This window comes from Papio anubis, chromosome 4 (assembly GCF_008728515.1).
Source record: "Papio anubis isolate 15944 chromosome 4, Panubis1.0, whole genome shotgun sequence".
Taxonomy (NCBI): domain Eukaryota; kingdom Metazoa; phylum Chordata; class Mammalia; order Primates; family Cercopithecidae; genus Papio; species Papio anubis.
In genome coordinates this window covers 144,089,854-144,107,202 of record NC_044979.1, presented here as the reverse complement: position 1 = coordinate 144,107,202, position 17,349 = coordinate 144,089,854, and the positions used below count along the sequence as shown (strand labels likewise).

The 17,349-nt window shown below is 49.6% G+C and overlaps 1 pseudogene; it reads left to right on the top strand.

The window, feature by feature from the left end:
* The first annotated feature begins 14,376 nt into the window (after window positions 1-14,376).
* On the top strand, window positions 14,377-16,329 carry LOC110742800 (annotated as a pseudogene).
* The last annotated feature ends 1,020 nt before the right edge of the window (window positions 16,330-17,349 follow it).

Genomic DNA, 17,349 nt, shown 5'->3' with positions numbered 1-17,349 from the left:
TGGAATTGTCACTGACGCTTTCTGAATCTTACAGATGCTGTCCCCAGAGCCTGCATTTCGGCATCTGGTTACACTGTACATGGTGGCAAACTTGACAGGTGCCCATCTCCCAACCCTTTGACCTCTACCTGCCCCCTCTCAGCACCCACGGTGCATGAAGCCAGCGTCGGCACCCTTAGCACCCCAAGCTGCCCCCATCTCCTACTTCCTGAGCCCAGTAGCAGGGGCTCAGGCATCGGTGGAGGAAAATGCTCTGCAGCTTTTGCAAACTGATATGGAAAAGAGAGTTTGGGATATGGTGGCTCACGCCGGTAATCCCAGCACTTTGTGTGGCCGAGGCGGGCAGATCACTTGAGGTCGGGAGTTGGAGACCAGCCCGGTCAACATGGTGGAATCCCGTCTCTACTAAAAATACACAAATTAGTCAGGCGTGGTGGCATGCACCTGGAGTCCCAGCTACTCGAGAGGCTGCGGCAGGAGAATCGCTTGAACCCAGGACGTAGAGGTTGCAGTGAGCCGAGGTTGCGCCGTTGCCCTCTAGCCTGGGTGACAGAGCAAGACTCCGACTCAAAACAAAAAGAAACGAGAGTTTGGGAAGCTGAAAATTGGGGACTGTAAAAGTGTTCTGCAAGCCTTCAGTGCGTCATCCCCCTGTGCGAGCCTCCGCCCACGACCAAGGTGGCTTTAGATCTCCCGTTCTGGGCCCATCTATGTCGCCCTCCACACCCTCAAACGCCATCCTAGGATTCTCCCCTGCAGAGCCTGACGCTGATGGAAAGGAGAAGGCTCAGCGCCGCTCACACCACACCTTGAGCTTCCAATCCAGTGGGAAAGACCGCTCTGATCTGTGACACTGACTCAAATCCTTCCCTGGCCGGGAGGCTGTCGGTCCTGGGAGCAGCCCCAGCCAAACTCTGTCTGGGCCTTACAAGCAAGTCCTCCCAGCTGGGCACGCAGCCGGGGTGTGGGAAGTGTGTTGGGGGCCACTGATTCAGCTGCCCTCCCAAATGTGAGTCCGCTGAGCAGGACCCGGCCTCACTCCCACCTGCTTTCACTCATCCTGCCCGGGCAGTGCCCACTGAGCTCAGGTGAAGATGCCAACGAGCCCAGAATGTCACACAGGCCAGCCTGCTGCCGAATGCTCTCCTGACTCCCTGAGGCATGACCACAGCTCTGCTGGGTCACCGGGAACATCGCCGCCCCGGGGATGGAAAGGAAGAGAGTGTTGCTGTCTGAATCTCCGGTGCATGCTTTCCCCCCGCTTTTTGTTTGTTTGTTTGTTTTGTTTTTTGAGATGGAGTTTCGCTCTTGTCGCCCAGGCTGAAGTGCAGTGGTGCAACCTTGGCTCACTGCAACCTCCACCTCCCCGGTTCAAGTGATTCTCCTGCCTCAGCCTCCCAAGTAGCTGGTATTACAGGCACACGCCACCATGCCTGGCTACTTCTTGTATTTTTAGTAGGGACGGGGTTTCACCACGTTGGCCAGCTTGGTCTCGAACTCCTGACTTCAAGTGATCCACCTTCCTCGCTGATCACTCGGCCTCCCAAAGCGTTGGCATTACAGACGTGAGCCACCGCGCCTGGCCATCTATGATGTCTTTTTGACAACTTCAAGTTGACCCTAGGGGCTTCAAGACCTGGTGGCCACCCATGAGCCTGAATGGCAAGACAGCCAGAGCTGTGCTCTCACAATTATGGCATCATCCTGGGCTCTCAGCTGCCCAGGAGTGCTGGGGAGGCCAGAGCATCTAAGGGAATCCTGCCTCCCTGCAGCCCCCAGGCCTGGTTTACCACTCGTGGAAGACATAGATGGTGCCCACGGAAGTCATAATCCAGACCAGCCAGCACATGTGGGAGGCCCAGGGGCCCAGCTCCCGAAGGTTCAGCCTGGGAGAGAGAGAGCCAAGGCCATGGCCCTGAGGGGGGCCCACCAGGACCCCAGCCCTTGAGGACTGACCTGTCACAGGAAACGGACCCCAGGGAAGTCCTGTCACCTGTCGCTCCACAGCTGGGACATGGGCGATCACAGGCAGATGGGTGAACAGGCAGAAAGGGCGCTAGATAACTTGAAGCAGCAAGCAATAATTAGAGGAAAATTAGCAAAATTGATAATATCTAGAAGAAAAGGTAAGTAGCACCTCAAACTGGCGGGATTATGAACAAGTAAAGCCTGTTTGTAGGCAAATTTTGCATTCTCCGCCACTGCAGTTCCAGCAGCTAACCAAAGCAATGCTGTTTTGTTTTGTTTTGCTTATTTTTTTTGAGATGCAGTCTCTCTCTGTGCCCCAGACTGGAGTGTAGTGGCACAATCTCAGCTCACTGCAACCTCCACCTCCTGGGTTCAAGCGATTCTCCTGCCTCAGCCTCCTGAGTAGCTGGGATTACAGGCATCCGCCACCATGGCCAGCTAATTTTGTATTTTTAGTAAAGATGGGGTTTCTCCATGTTGGCCAGGCTGGTCGCGAACTCCTGACCTCAGGTGATCCACCCACCTCGGCCTCCCAAATGCTGGGATTTTAGGCCTGAGCCACCGCGCCTGGCCTTCAATCCTTTGTTAATAATTATTTTAAGAGACAGGGTCTTGCTACTTGAGAAGCTGAGGCGGGAGGATTGCTTAAGCCTGGGAGGTCGAAGCTGCAGTGAGCCATGATCACACCACTGCACTCCAGCCTGGGCAACAGAGTGAGACCCTGTCTCAAAAAAAGTTAAAAATAATAATAATTTAAAAGTGAAAAACATGAGGAAGATCTGTTTTTACCAACATAGATAGATCTCTAAGCTATATTGTGAGGTGTTTGGGTGGTGGAGGGTATGAACCAAGAATAAGATGACTAATATTGTGTGTATGTATAAAGAGATAACCGTCGGCTGGGCACGGTGGCTCATGCCTGTAATCCCAGCACTTTGGGAGGCTGAGGCGGGCGGATCACGAGGTCAGGAGACTGAGATCATCCTGGCTAACACAGTGAAACCCTGTCTCTACTGAAAATACAAAAACAAAATTAGCCAGGCATGGTGGTGGTCGCCTGTAGTCCTAGGTACTCGGGAGGCTGAGGCAGGAGAATGGCGTGAACCTGGGAGGCAGAGGTTGCAGTGAGCTGAGATGGCGCCACTGCACTCCAGCCTGGGGCGACAGAGGGAGACTCCATCTCAAAAAAAAAAAAAAAAAAAAAAAGAGATAATTGTCACTGCACAGAAAAAGATCTGAACCTCGTCCCATGTGGTTTTGTCTGGAAAGAGGTAGTTAATAGTGGTGATGATTGGGGAAGAAGAGGGTCCTTTAAGTTTCTTCTGGAATGAATTTCTATTTTTTTTTTTTTTGGAGATGGAGTCTCGCTCTGTCACCCAGGCTGGAGTGCAGTGGTGCAATCTCAGCTCACTGCAAGCTCCTCCTCCCGGGTTCAAGTGATTCTCCTGCCTCAGCCTCCCGAGTAACTGGGATTACAAGCACCCACCACCATGCCTGGCTAATTTTTGTATTTTTAGTAGAGATGGGTTTCACCATGTTGGTCAGGCTGGTCTCAAATTCCTGGCTTCAGGTGATCCACCCACCTCGGCCTCCCAAAGTGCTGGGATTACAGGTGTGAGCCACTGCGCCTGGCCTGGAATGAATTTGTGAAATGAGAATGTGTTACATAAAACTTCTGCCAAAAAAAGTGACCTGCTTGGAGTCTGTCATTATAAAGAAGTTAAGTAACATTGAAGAGTTTAAGAGTAAAAAATAATAACCCGTCTCATTACCCAAAATAACCATCAGTGAACATCATTCTAGATATCCTTCCAAGTAGACCTAAAATTAGGCCACCGGGTAGAAGGATAGGATGGGATGAAGGGAAAGGAGAAAGGGTGAGAATTAAGTTATACACATCATTTTAAATTAAAAGTATTACATTTAATTTTAACTTGACTTTAAAAGAAGAAAATGGACACTTAAAAGTTTTGCTGAAATTCAAACAAATGTTTTTTCACTATAAAATTCACTTGGATTCTGAAGTTAAGATAAATTATGTAAAGCACAAGAAAATTGGATTTTCAGCCGGGTGCAGTGTCTCACGCCTGTAATCCCAGCACTTTGGGAGGCCAAGGCAGGTGGATCACCTATGGTCAGGAGTTCAAGACCAGCCTGGCCAAAATGGTGAAACCCCATCTCCACTAAAAATACAAAAATTAGTTGGATGTGGTGGCGGAAGCCTGTAATTCCAGCTACTTGAGAGGCTGAGACAGGAGAATTGCTTGAACCCGGGAGGCAGAGTTTGCACTGAGCCACGATCACGCCATTGAGTTCCAGCCTGGGTGACGAGAGTGAAACTCCATCTCAGAAAAAAAAAAAAAAAGTTGGATTTTTAAAATTACATGTAGGAGGCCGAGGCGGGCGGATCACCTGAGGTCAGGAGTTTGAGACCACCCTGGCCAACATGGTGAAACCCCGTTTCTACTAAAAATACAAAAATTAGCGGGGTGTTGTGGCACATGCCTGTAGTCCCAGCTACTCAGGGGGCTGAGGCAGGAGAATCGTTTGAACCCGGGAGGTGGAGGTTGCATTGAGTCGAGATCAAGCCACTGCATCCGGCTGAAAATCCAATTTCCTTGTGCGTTGCATAATTTATCTTAACTTCAGAATCCAAGTGAATTTTATGGTGAAAATTCTGGGCAAGAGAACAAGACACTATCTCAAAAAACATAAACAAAACAAAAAATAAAAACAAAATAAATATATACTTATAAAATGTGGCCACTGCAGTGGCTCATGCCTGTACTCCCAACACTTTGGGAGGCTGAGGCGGGAGGATGGCCTGAGGCCAGGAGTTCAGGACCAGTCTGGGCTACATAGTGAGACCCATCTCTACAAAAATAAAAACAGTAGCCAAGCATGGTGGCTTGCACCTGCAGTCCCAGCTACTTGGGAGGCTGAGGTGGGAGGATCACTTGAGCCCAGGAGTTGGAGGATGCAGTGAACTGTGATCACAACACTGCACTCCAGCATAGGCAACAGAGCAATAACCCTGTCTCTAAAAAAAATTTTTTTTAAATTTAAAAGCTATATTAAATTAAATATTAAGTAAATATAAATATAAGTATATATGTATGTATATGCATGTGTATGCATGTCTATTACACATATTTATATATATGTGTATATATATAGATACATGCATACGTATGTACATATTAATATTTGCTTTTCTGGATGGGTGTGGTGGCTTACACCTATAATCCAAACACTCTGGGAGGCCGAGGTGGGCAGATCACTGGAGGTTAGAAGTTCAAGACCAGCCTGGCCAACATAGTGAAACCCCGTCTCTACCAAAAATACAAAAATTAGCTGGGCATGGTGGCGCACGCCTGTAATCCCAGCTACTCGGGAGGCTGAGGCAGGAGAATCGCTTGTACCGGGGAGGCAGAGGTTGCAGTGAGCCAAGATCTCGCTATTGCACTCTAGCCTGAGCGACAGAGTGAGATTCTGTCTCAGAATTCTCAGAAAAAAAACCCGATGTATATATTTGCTTTTTCTGCATAAAATAACTCAAGAAGGACACACAAGAAAGTGGGTATAAGCAGCTGCTTCCAGGAAGGAGAAAAGTGTGGCGGAAAGCTGTTCACCTAACTCCTCTGTGCCAGGTCAACATATTACCCAGCCAAATAGAAAAATAAATTCAAACAATGAAAAGAAAGGCTGCCAAGCGTTTGCTGAGCAGTGGGACAGTACTCACCAGGGTGCGTAGGAAGCCGCTATGAAGAAATAGATGACCATCCGGTCGAACATGTGTAGACAGTGTTCCACCATCCTAGGGCGGCAGAGAAGCCGGCGGTCACAGCCCCTGCACAGAGGGAAGGGCCAGTGCCCCTAGAGCCGTGCCCTGGGCTGATCGTGCCTGCCTACAGGTTAGCGGGGCTGGGTTCCTCTATCCAGCCAGGACCCCTTGGGCCTCAGAATCCTCATCTGTAAGTGACCAGGGCAGTGATCTTCGAACCAGGCTCCTTATCACCCTAGGGCTGCCTGGAGACACCTTGCCTTGGGGGTCCCACTGAGGGCCTTGTGCCCCTGCAAGTAAGGATCGGACATCCTCCTTCACACATTTTTTTTTTTTTTTTTTTTTTTGAGACAAGGTCTCGCTCTGTCTCCCAGGCTGGAGTGCAGTGGCATGATCTTGGCTCGCTACAACCTCTGCTTCCCAGATTCAAGCCATTTTCTTGCCTCAGCCTTCCAAATAGCTGGGACTACAGGCACCCGCCACCATTCCCAGCTAGTTTTTGTATTTTTAGTAGAGACGGGGTTTTGCCATGTTGGCCAGGCTGGTCTCGAACTCCTGACCTCTAGTGATCCACCTGCCTCGGCCTCCTAAAGTGCTGGGATTACAAGCGTGAACCACTGCACCCGGCCATCCTCCCCTACTTTAATCAGAGCCATTATGCATTTCTGCTTTATATACTGGGTTTTTCCAAAGATTTATAATGGGGAAAGAATTCTGTGGAGAAAGTGCAAAAATGGCCAGACGGAGTGGCTCACACCTGTAATTCCAGAGCTTTCGGAGGCTGAGGCAAGAGAATTGCTTGAGCTCAGAAGTTGGAAACCAGCCTGGGCAACATAGTGAGACCTCATCTCTACTAAAAATTAGAAAGATCAGCCAGGCATAACAGTGCGTGCCTGTACGTCTAGTTACTCCAGAGGCTGAGGCAGGAGGATCTCTTCACCCTGGAAGGTTGAGACTGCACTGAGCCATGTTTGTGCCACTGCACTCCAGTCTGGGCAACAGAGTTAGATCCAGTCTCAGAAAAAAAATAACAACAACAACAGAAAAAACACTGCAAAAACTACTAAATTACGTGCCCCTCAAGACTGTCTGGGAGCTGACATTCTAATGCTAGAAGAACTTAGTGGTTCAGATCCGAGCTGTGGAGCCAGAAGGCCTGGGTTTGAATTCCAGCTCTACTCTTCAGGAGTACATAACCTTGAGCAAGTTACCTATTCGCTCTAGATCTCAGCTTCCTTCTCTGTCAAATACGGAGGATGCCAGCAACCTGACATGGGGTTGTAGGGAGGATTAAATTAGCTAATACTCAGTGCAGTATATAGTAAGTGTTCAATAAATACCAGCTGTTTTGGCCGAGTGCAGTGGCTCATGCCTGTAATCCCAGCACTTAGGGGGGCCACGGTGGGGGATCACCTGAGGTCAGGAGTTTGAGACCAGCCTGGCTAACATGGTGAAACCCCATTTCGACTAAAAATACAAAGTATTAGCTGGGCGTGGTGGTGAGTGCCTGTAAGCCCAGCTACTAGGGAAGCTGAGGCAGGAGAATTGCTTGAGCCTGGGAGGCAGAGGTTGCAGTGAGTCAAGATCATGCCATTGCACTCCAGCTTGGGCAACAAGAGTGAAACTCTGTCTCAAAATAAATAAATAAATAATAAAAATAAATAAATAACCATTTTTATGATGACCTCACCTTGTATAGTGAGCGATAACCCTCAATACATGGGACTGTCATGGTGCCAGCCTCCACAGTGGTGCCCAATGAGTCACACCCCTGGTATTCACACACTGGGACCCTCCCCTCCCAAAACAAATAAGGTAAACTCAGGGAACCACTAGGACATTGCAGAAATGATGGTGTATGGTTCCTAAGGCCAGATCATAAAAGACATTACAGCTTCTGCCTTGTTCTGTTAAGTTGCTAAGTTTGGGGGAAACAAGCTCCCATGTGTCTGTGAAGACACAGCCACACTACAACCTTGCACTAACTCACCAGCCAAGTGAGGGGGCTTAGACTCTCCAGCCCCAGTCAAGCCGTCAGATGACAGCAGCCCCAGCCAACCTCTGACTACAGGAAATACCACGAACTGGAGCCACACAGCTAAAGCTCTCAAATTCCTAACCCCTTGAGGCTTTGAGAGAGAATAAGTGTTTCTTGTTATTTTAAGCCACAATGCTCTGGCATACTTCATTACAAAGCAATCACTGACCCATACAAACTGTGGTTCTGTCTAGCAAAGTGCAGCCCTGAACAAATTTGACTAATGATTGTATGCACAGCTCAACTGCATGTCCTCCTAGAAATTAAAGGGAGTGGCATACAGCTTTATGGGGGGCCTGGATTCCTAGAGTCAGCTTGGGTTGAATGTGGCTGCTATGCAACCTTGAGCAAATAAGGTTTCTTTTCTTTTTCTTTCTTTCTTTTTTTTTTTTTTTTTTTTTTTTTTGAGACAGATTCTCACTCCGTTGCCCAAGCCAGAGTGCAGTGGCACTATCTCAGCTCACTGCAACCTCTGCCTACCAGGTTCAAGAGATTCTCGTGCCTCAGCCACGTGAGTAGCTGGGATTATGGGTGTGTGCCAGACACCGTACCTGGCTAATTTTTGTATTTTTAGTAGAGACAGGGTTTCACCATGTTGGCCAGGCTGGTTTCAAACTCTTCACCTCAAGTGATCCTTCCCCCTCAGCCACCCAAAATGCTGGGATTTCAGTCATGAGCCACCTTGCTCATCCTTTTTTATTTTTTTAATCAAAACTAGCCAGGCGCGGTGGCTCACATTTGTAATCCCAGCACTTTGGGAGGCCAAGGAGGGCAGATCGCCTGAACCTAGGAATTCAAGACCAGCCTGGGCAACATGATGAAACCCCATCCTACAGGAAATACATGAAGTTAACTAAATGTGGTGGTGCATGCCTGTAGTCCCAGCTACTCAGAAGGCTGAGATAGGAGGATTGCTTGAGCCCTGGAAGTGGAGGTGAACCAAGATGACGTTACCACGCTCCAGCCTGGGTGACAGAGTGAGATCCCATCTCAAAAAAAAAAAAAAAAAAATCAAAACTGTAAAATCGGGGATTCCAATGCCTACATTGCAGAATTATTGAAAAGATTGGGGAATGGCACCTGTAGCATGCCTGGAACGAAGCCTAGAGGGGAGCTGGCCCATAATGACCACCCAGCAGCCAGCAGGAGCTTTTCTCTTGGTCCTCTCAGAAGCGAGCAAACCAAGCCAGGCATGAAGGCTCATCCCTGAAACCCCAGCACTTTGGGAGGCTGAGGCAGATGCATCACTAGAACCCAAGCGCTGGACACCAGCCTGGGCAACATGGTGAAACTCTATCTCTACAAAAAGATACAAAAATTAAAAAGCAAATGTTAAGTGGTTTGTATTTATTAATGGGTTAATTTAAACAGAACAGCCTTTTCAAATGCTGCAAAGTGTATTTTCTACAATAAGATTTTCTATTTTTTTTCTTTTGCCTTTGTTTCCAGCTTACTAAGTACAGATTCTGCAAAACTATTTCATAAGCCAGTTCTGTGGAACCCCTTTCTGGCCATTTCCTGAAGCAACTTTCTTTCCTAATCATCCCCACAACACGAAGGCTAGGTTCTGCAAGTAAAAGGGTGATGAGACAATTCTGGACTCATTTAAGTGGCAAGCACAGGAGGGTGGGTCTCAGAGAACACGTAGAGAGAAGTGGAGGCTCGTGTGGTGTGGAAATACTGACCAGATGGAATTAACCACCTTCCCGGAAGCAAGACTGGAGAGTGCTGTGGAGCTTGCCGCAGGTTCTGCTGGATAGGAAAGTGTGTCTCCTCCACCTGCTGTCTGCTTCTGTCCTGTCGTAGCCCAGCAGAGCTGTTTTAACGCAGACATTTGCAGCCTGCGCAGTACTCTCCTGGAGCCAGTAAATCGCCAGTTAGGAAAAAGATCAGCACTGACCAGAGATGTTGGAAACCTGCATTAATCCCCAGTGGAGGCAGAGGCTCTGAATGCTGAAGCCACAGCTGCGACATGGCCACACTCTGCACATGGCCCCAGGTACTCAGATTTCTGTACCCTCAGGGTGGCTCGTGGTCTCCAGAGCCGGGGTTCAGGCCCTGCTGACCACAGTCAGCTATCCCTGCTGCCTCAGACCAGGGCCGAATTCCTGGTGTGCTTCCCTCCTGCATGCACTCAATGGCTCTGTAGCCTTTGCAAGCACCTGCCTGGCAGGGCTATGGCAATGTGTGGAGTCAGATGATGGTGCCAAGCTGGGAGTGGACTTACAGTGAGACAGTGTAGATAAAGCCTCGGGCCCAGCTCCCCAGCAGCCCCTGCTCCTGCACTGTGGCCACTGTGGCAATGTGGCTGCTTCTATTTCCTTGAGCTCCATTGCCATCTTATCCCAGGCAGGGCCCCTTCGCCCCCTGCACCTGCCACCATCCGTCCTCGCCCCTGACTCCCAAGCCTCCTTTCAGTCCTGCTCTTGGGAGAGAAAGAACCCCTGGCTTGGGGAGCCTGCCTGGTCCTGAGGTGGCCTCCTGCCAAGGCCCTGGAATCCCCCGTCCTGGGGCTCCTGCCCCACCTCTGAGCTCTCCCTCTCACTCCCATCCCCTTGACCTCTCCTGGCTGGGGCCTTGCTGTCTGTCACCCCTGAACGGAGCTGACGCTGACACCCAGGAACAGCAGGGACCTGAAACTGTTCCACTCATCTGCTTCAACCAGCACCTTGAGGACAGACCTACACCTGCACTTGGAGCGTTTAGTTGAACTGCAGTTTTGATAATCACGTAACTGTGTGCAAATACTAGAGCAGGTGACTGTGGTGTGAAAGGGTGAATACTCGGGAAGTGTGTGATTTTTGTCTGAGAAGTTTAGTCAGCAAGCAGTTAATTCATGGCAACATAAAGAAAGTTGATATGAAAACTGCCTTTCCCCTACATCCCTAAGGAGAATGCCAAGAAGACCAGGACATGCTACTACATATGTTCAAGAAATGATGAAAGGGAGCACTGAGGAGCTAAGATACACGGGTTTAATCTCAGATTCACTTCCGATGCACCGCCCGAGTGTCTGGAGAGGAGAATCTGGACTCCTTCGTGCATCCGCTTTGAGAGGCGTGGCCCCAGTACGAACTTGGGAAGCCTTTGCAGTGGCAAAAGTCATGAAATTAGGTGGCAACACCTTAGGACCATCAAAAGGAAGGGTTGTCTGGGGAATAAAGGCTTGCTGTTAACAGATTTGGCTTGTCAGGTCTAAAGAACAACAAAGTATTTCTCCCTGGCTCTTGGAATTCAAGGTCCTGAGCTCTTCAATCCTGGGCAATTTCACATTTGCTCATTTCGCACAAGCAGGAGACAGGGAGAGTTGTTGGGATTCGTGCCAGGCAGAGCCGAGCACATCAGGGGCCCTGGGTAAAAGGGGGTGAGGATAGCGCAGGCACCAAAGGTCTCCGCATGGGGTTGCCAGCCGCCAGTGGACACCAGATGGGAAGGGAAACTGCATGCTCACCGTTTGCCTCTGCCTGTGGGGTGCTGCCCCCACAGTGCCTCTCAGGTGTCTGCAGCCTCACATCTTGTTTCTCACCCCCAATGTGGATCACAGCCGCTGCATGTCTCTGTAAGCACCACAAGGCCAGCGGCCTCCCCTCGGGCTCATAGGATGCCTGAACCACCAGCCTCATCCTGAACTCCCCTCCATGGACATGAGCCCCATTAGCTTTTCTCCCATCTAGAGGCAATGGAAGGCCAAACCTTCTTAGAGAAAGAACAAGAAACTGGGGTGAGCCGCCTCATGTGTTGAGATGTAGAAAAGTGAGATTTATTTGCAGAGAAAAGAACTGGACTCCACTGTCCTGAGGGTGCCTCTGGTCTCTCGCACTTGGATCCCCTCATGTTTCCCAAACCCATGTCCAGATCTCCCCCTCCCCACCCTATCTCTTCACTCCTCGAAAACCAGCTCCCCTAGCTTTGCCCAGACCACGCGGCAACGCCATGTCAGGTAAATCTTTCCTCTTCACAGTAGACTCTGAAATTGGCCCTATGTTCCACACTCCCCTCTTCATCAATGAAAAGGAGCAGCTTGTGGTTTCCAGTACCCGATGCCTCCTGTCTGTGGCCCCTCCAGGACATGGGTTATAAAGTTTCTCTTCCTCCAGATGCCTTCGTGCACCGGCCTGCACCGACCATCCTGACCTCAGCCTACCTTTTCTCCATCCTGAGACACAGCACATGTTCGCCAGGAATCTGTGGCTCTGACCACCTCTGACGATTCACTCCCCCGTCAGTCCCCTGGGACCCCTGAGACAGTTCAGCCTGAGACCCTGGCCTTCCGGGCCTCCCCAGCTGTTTCTGGTCATTCCTTTCCTCGAGTCCCTCCACCTTGGATGCCCAGGGCAACACCCTGGCCTCCCCTACACGCTGGCTTGGTTCTTCTCATCCATTGCCATTGGCTTGGTTTCTGTTGTGTTTGGTTTTTAGGGGTCGGGCTGCCGAGTGCTGTTCTTCTCCCGGGCTCTGTCCTCCTCTCTCTCCTTGGGTTGCAGCATCCAGGTCTAATCTAACAACTCCATAGCACACAATGCGGCCCAGGCCACGCACGGAGGAAGACAGCGGAGCGGCCGAGAGGCTCCCAAAGGGAGCCAGGGCCCAGGCCCAGCACACCCTCCCCACAGTCCCCTGCATCCACTGCCCCTCCTGCACCCGGCACTGGGCAGCGTGGGCTGTGTCAGCGGTGTCCGTCCTCCCTTCTCAATCTGTTGTGAGCTCCATTAGGCCAGGACCGGTCCTTGGAAGCTGTGGGACCCTCAGCCTCCCTAGCAGAATGTCTCGCACAGAGCGGTGGCTCCATAAAATATTTATTTCCTATTATGTCCATTTATTTTATAAATTTCATGCAGGCCAGAGAGATTGGAATTATCAATTACTTAAAAAAATAAAAGGATAAAAGCAAGACCTGGAAATATAGAGCCAGTAGCACTGGAATGCACCAACTAAGGCAGAGAGACCCCCTGAGACTCCGCGACTGCTGGACCATTTCGGGCAACATCATATCTCAAGCGGAGAGGGAGAGAATCCGCCCGTCTCGGGGGGTGGGGTTTTTAAAGCGGATTTAGTCATGGTCTGGACTTGCCCAATGTTCTGTGCTATGCTGTGGGAAGGGACAAGGTCCTAAACTACGCTCACAGGACTTAAATCAAACAAACAACACACACAGGTGGGTGGGAAGGCAGGCAGATGACTCAGTTCTGTGCCCACCACCCACAGCCCCTGATGGGCCATGCCTTCTGCTTAGACAACAGCCTCCTGGACCCCACAGATGGGGGCAATGGCATAAAGTCAGACTTGCAGCTGAGGCCTGACTGGCCACAATGGCCCTGTCCTCCATCACCAGTGACAGACCTGTCACTTTCTCACTGATCCTTCATTTTCCTATGCAATGGGGCTAATATTGCCTCTTTCTAAGGTTGCTATGAGGATTAATTTTTGAGATAATAGACTTTGAGATAACAAACCTGCCAAGTGCTACATCGATGCGATTATCCTGAAATTGAGGAAATGTCAAAGCGGCACTAGATGGTGGCATGGCCGTGAGTGGGAGAGAGAGTGTGGATGTTCCGGATGTCCCCGGATCTCTACCAAACAGAAGATGCAGTGAAAGCACAGCCAGTGTTCCTGGTGTCTCCTTTTCTCCTCAGGGCAATGAATTACAGGTTTTCTGTGCCTTAGCTTTCTTCCTTTCAAATGGAGTTAATAATACTGTCTGTCTCGGGGATATTCACAGACGTGAACAGTTAATGATTGCAAAGTGCTTTGAAAATAAATGAGCTTACTCATAATGGTGGTGTTTGATATTTATAATAATAAGCCTGGGCTGCTGGCTTCACAAACTATATTCATTGGTACAGGGCTTAGTTTTATGACTGGCTTTTTCAAACTTAACATAAAATACTCTTATTTTAAAGTAATCAAATGACCTTCCTGCATTCATCCAGGGTCTTATTTGGAAAAACTTAAGATTTGATCATAGATCTATTTTAAACAGTGCCAAGTTAACTGACATTGATGCCATCGTATCTGGGGTCCCTAGGAAATCCAGAAGGGGACAATGAATGGTAGGAAGACTCGGACTCGGGTCTGCCTGTAACACTTGGAGCCTGCAAGGCAACACAGTTAATTGAGTTTTATTAAAATGACTTGGTGTGGCTATAAAGCAAACCACACTCCTCTAGCCGACTGGAAGAACGTCCCGTAAAAGCCGTGGGGTGGGAGGGCCTCTCCTGTCTCCTCTGCGCGGCAGGCAGACAGGGATGACACCCAGGTGTGAATTCAGCCTGCACCTCCTACAGATGAGCTGTTGAAGGCGATGGCCACAGCAAGTCCGCACCAAGTGCTCTTTAAACTCAGCAAACTATCCCAGGAACAGAAAACCAAACAGCGCACGTCCCGTGTTCTCACTCATAGGTGGGAATTGAACCATGGACACAGGAAGGGGAACATCACACACCAGGGCTTGTTGTGGGGTGGGGGGATGGGGGAGGGAGAGCATTAGGAGATATGCCTATTGTAAATGATGAGTTAACGGTTGCAGCACACCAACATGGCACATGTGTACATATGTAACAAACCTGCACGTTGTGCACATGTACCCTAGAACTTAAATAAAAAAAATAAATTAATTAATTAAGAAAAAATGAGTGTTTCTTTAAACAAATAACCTTCCCGGCATTGCCTCCAGAGGTATGATTAATGCGGCCCGGCACCTCCTTCTTCACTCAGCGATCACTTCTCTCCAGCTTGTTCCCAGACGCAGGTTCGCTCACGGAGGCGGGAAGATTTCAGGCGATGTCTGTTCTTGTCTTTTGTCAACACAGAAAACGATGGAGACCCCACTGGTCAGGCGAGCCCCGCGGTCCCTGTACCTCACTTCACCGCCTGGGGAAGCCTGGTCCCCATCGATTCGCCAAGGAATAAGGAAAGAACACGTCTTACCTGGATGGCGGGTCCCTGTCATGGTGGCCTTGGATCCGGCTTCAGCGGGAGAGGCAGCGCCTCGCTCACGGCTCCCCCCGCCGCTGCCTTACCCGGGAGCGCCACCCCGTGCCCTGCCAGAGGAAGTGCAAGTACCAGCGCAGCACGGGCCGAAAGCCACACTGTGGACCCGCAGCGCAGCGCCAAGAAATCCCAAGTCCATTCACCAGAGGAGCTTCTCCACCAAATCATTGAAAACTGAAACGAGAAATGAGTCTCCACGGGTATCCCCTTGAGTCGGCCGTACGGAAAATGCAACCTGGTCAGCTGCATTTCTGCTGCCAGCCCTCCTCCAGGCAAGCACCGGCCTCGAGAAGGGCAAAGGGCAGGCGGCCACGGCGCGGTGTCACAGTTCAGAGGCCTTCTCAGCTGAACCTGAAGTTAGTCTAAGCTCAGGCCCCAGAGTGAGGACTCGGGGCCAGGCATCCGATTCCCCATCAACTCCTTTACCTAAAGCTGTGCAGAGAATCCGAGGCTATGAGTGGGGTGGGGGAAAGATGTACAGGGATGCTTTGGTTTCACTCCTGAGATACGAGAATATCCTCTGAACACACATGCAGATAGCTGGACTTCTACACAGACAAAATCCAGATCGTTTCTTTCCTCCCAGCATAAGGAAACCATCCAGTAAGAGCTGGTGTTCATCGATGCTACGTGTCCAGAATGGGGCTGAGCACCCGCCTCACTGCATCCTAACATCTGTCTAATGAGGCAGAGAATGTCACTGTCACACTCTGCAGACGAGGAAGCCAAGCTGTCAGCAGGTCCACATCTTGCCACAAAACCAGTAACCTGTGGCGCTGAGATCGCACATCGGTCGTCCACTGCCACCTCCATGGCCTCCTTCTCTGGGGTTTGCCTGCCTTCTGATGGCCGCCATGCCTCTGTCCCCTTGCAGGGGCTGGCTCTTCCGGTGGTCAGTACTTTTTGGCTGCAAGCAGCAGAGATTCCCTCGAGGGCTTGTTGAAAGCGCTCACATCAATGGGGCCTCAGAAAGGGAGCTGAGGCCGTGCACGGCACTGCAGTTTCTCCTCATGCTTTGCATCCCTGGCTTGACTCTCCCTCAACATGTCCTGCTATCTCCACAAGGTGGCCAGCCCAGCCCTGTCCTCCTCACCTTCCAGCCCCAGCTGAGCAGCCCTCTCCGCATCATCTCCAGCTGCTGCCCAAGCTGCACCGAGCAGGTGTCCAGCACCCATCCAGCCACTGTCTAGAGGGCAGAGAGACCTGCTGGGACTGTGACAACACCTGGCCCTGCCTACATGCCCTGCAGTAATGCACTGAGGAGTGCATGGCAGCACATATGTGCCTCATGTGTCCTGCTGTGATGCACCGAGTGGCACACAGCATTATTGTGTCAATCATGTGTCTTGATGTGATGCACTGGTTCAGACAATATCACGGAGGCAGTGTTTCTTTAATACTGTCAAATTTGAGGAAACAATCTAACAAAAGCCACTTGATGAACATTCTGTAAAGGTGACATAGATACTTCAAAAGTATCTCTGACATAGAAAGAAAAAAACAAAAAGGGAGCTAGTCCAGATTTAAAAAATAAAAGATATAGTAATTAAAAGCAGTTGTGGTGCTTGGATAAAAACAAACAACAGAAGGTGTAAACGGCATTATTAGACACACTGGGAAAAACTTTATATGGACCTTGTATTAGATAATGGTGTTGTGTGATTGTTACATCTTGTCTGTGTGGGAACCAAAGGGGAATGATTTTGTTCTCAACAGATGAATGCTCAAGTATTTGCGGGCAAAATATCACAACGACTAACTTTCAAAATGGTTCAGTCAAAAGAATGACATATGTACAATTAAAAGGGGAAAATAAATGTGGCAAAATGCCAATGACAGTTGAATTGTCATGTGGGAACCCACTGGACTATTCTAGAAACATTTCTGTAGCTTTAAAATTATTTAAAACAAATGTTGTGGGGGAAACAGCACACATTTAAGGTAGTAAAAATATTCAGGACACACAAAGAGGGGGTGAAAACAGGTAAAACGACAGGGTTTCTGGCCTCAGAGAGCTTCCTGAAGCTGTGCACATGCCTGTCAGGAAGGCGGTGGAATGAGCAGAGCTTTGTGGGGCAGGTCATGTCTCTACTCAGTGGAACAGAGGATGGGGTGTCTGCAAACAGTGAATTTTAAGCCATTTGTTTAGTCCACATTACAGTGAATCCAAATAAGAGTTTGGAAAGCCAGTCACACCAGACTATCTTCACTTTGTTTAATGATAGACACAGGCAGGGACGGGAACAGACGTCCCAAATGGATTCTCAGCTACACGCTTGGAGACCCAGAGGAGTGAGCACGGGAGACAGCAGCAAGGACCTGGAACAGGTCAGGCTATTCCATCATTTAATTTAAAAGGGGAGGTGGCTCCTGTTCACTCAGGAAAAAGTCAGGGGCAGGGCAAGTGCCAAATGTACCAAGGTGATGCATTCTTCTAATATTGTTCAGAACATGTCTTCACGTCTCATCAAAACAACTTACGAAAGCAGAATATTCATCCTGTATCTAAATTCCATGTCCGTGCACTCAGGACCATGAACAGCTACCTTTACTCTCCAATATGGCC